This window comes from Henckelia pumila, chromosome 2, assembly GCF_033568475.1.
Source record: "Henckelia pumila isolate YLH828 chromosome 2, ASM3356847v2, whole genome shotgun sequence".
NCBI lineage: Eukaryota > Viridiplantae > Streptophyta > Magnoliopsida > Lamiales > Gesneriaceae > Henckelia > Henckelia pumila.
Window position 1 is genome coordinate 190776639 of NC_133121.1, and position 1973 is coordinate 190778611.

At 27.1% G+C, this 1973-nt stretch overlaps 1 non-coding gene across 1 annotated transcript; it reads left to right on the forward strand.

The window, feature by feature from the left end:
• Nucleotides 1-270: 270 nt before the first annotated feature.
• On the forward strand, nucleotides 271-381 carry LOC140885921 (small nucleolar RNA R71). The gene has a single exon (XR_012151334.1). It is a non-coding gene; the product is annotated as a small nucleolar RNA R71 (small nucleolar RNA).
• The last annotated feature ends 1592 nt before the right edge of the window (nucleotides 382-1973 follow it).

The following is a 1973-nucleotide window of genomic DNA, read 5'->3' on the forward strand; positions in this document are numbered from 1 at the left end:
CTTGCTAAAGATGCAAGTTTAGCTTGAACATCTACATCATCTTTAAGATGATAAATACCACCCCCATTTGTTGAATTATTGGTTTTACTTGGTGGTTCAATTGAGCCTATATTATCCCAATTTTGAGCATTTTCTGCTAATGACTCCAAATATTCCATAGCTTCATTTGGGTTTTTATCTTCAAAAGTTCCATTACACATGAATTCTATCATTTGCCTATCTTTAGGTATTAAACCTTCATAAAAGTGAGAAACTATTCTCCATATTTCAAAACCATGATGTGGGCATGTATTAAGTAACTCTTTATATCTATCCCAACATTGATAAAATGTTTTCCCTTGTTTTTGAGAAAAAGTTGCAATTTGTCTTTTAAAAGAGTTTGTTCTATGGGAAGGGAAAAATTTTTTAGAAATTGTTGTTGCATTTCTTCCCATGATCTTATTGAACTTGATCTCAAATTTTGCAACCATGTTTTAGCTTTATCTTTTAAAGAAAAAGGAAAAAGCTTTAATCGAACAATATCCATGCTACAATTTTGATCATTATAAGTGTTGCAAACCTCCTCAAATTCTCTTAAATGCAAATATGGATTTTCAGAATCTAGGCCATGAAAATTTGGTAAAAGTTGAATGATTTGAGGTTTAAAATTGAAATTAGACGCATCAGGAGGAAAGACTAAACAAGATGGTGTACTAGTTCTTATTGGATTCATATGGTGCCTAAGTGTTCTTGGTTGTTCATGTTCTTAATTATTATTATTATTATCATCTTGATTATTAGAATTATCCTCCATGTTTAAAATATTTTTAGATACTCGAACAAGTCTACCACTTTGTTTACGACTCCAAACAATCATACAATTAAAAACAACATACTATTTACATAAATAACATAAAATTAAACTTAATTTATACCTCCCCGGCAACGGCGCCAAAAACTTGCTACAACTTAAATTGTAATTCACCCAAGTGTAGGTTGTTTGCAAGTAATATACTCGTGAGTACGAGATCGATCCACGGAGAGGATGCTGTAAGTTTAATTTTAGCATGATATATTATAGATGGAAATATTATTATGAAACTTCAAATACACAAATTATAAAATTGTCAAGGTTTCAAAGGTTCATTGTTGGTTTATTTAAGATTGCTTAATAAAAATAAATAAAAAAAACTAAAATAAGAATAAACATAAAAGAACAATGAAATATTTAAACAAGTATATCATATAATATAGTTCTCACTATATTAATATCAGATTAACCGATATTTAATACATGGTACCCATAATATATATATAGATGAATAAATATAAACATAAAAAGAACAATTAAATATTTAAACAAGTATATCATATAATATAGTTCACACTATATTAATATCAGCCGATATTTAATACATGGTACCCATAATATATATATAAATGCATAAATATAAATTGACATAAAAGTAAATGTTAGATCAAATCACAATATTTTATTTAGAACAACCGGCAGAGCCACGCTATCGTCTAAATAAAATATATGACTTTATGTTAGATGCGATAAAGTAAATGTTAGTTGCGGAAAAATAAATGTTATATGCGAGAAAGTAAATGTTAGTTGCGGAAAAGTAAATGTTAGTTGCAATAAAGTAAAAGTTAGATGCGAGAAAGTAAATGTTAGTTTAAATCACAATATATTGTTTAGAACAACCGACAGTGTCACGCTATCGTCTAAATAATATATATGACTTTATTATAAATAGATAATTATATTTATAGTATATAATTATTGTATTATTTATTGTATCATATTTGACAACAAATCAAGGTAACCACATTCAAGGTACCAAGCATTTGATGTAAATAGATAACAACAAATCTTCCAAAATTATACCTACAAATAAGGATCAATTAGAAAAAACAAAATAGAAATAGAAAAAGAGAAGAATATACAAAATATAAACAATCTTACTTGACCAACAATAAAACCTTTT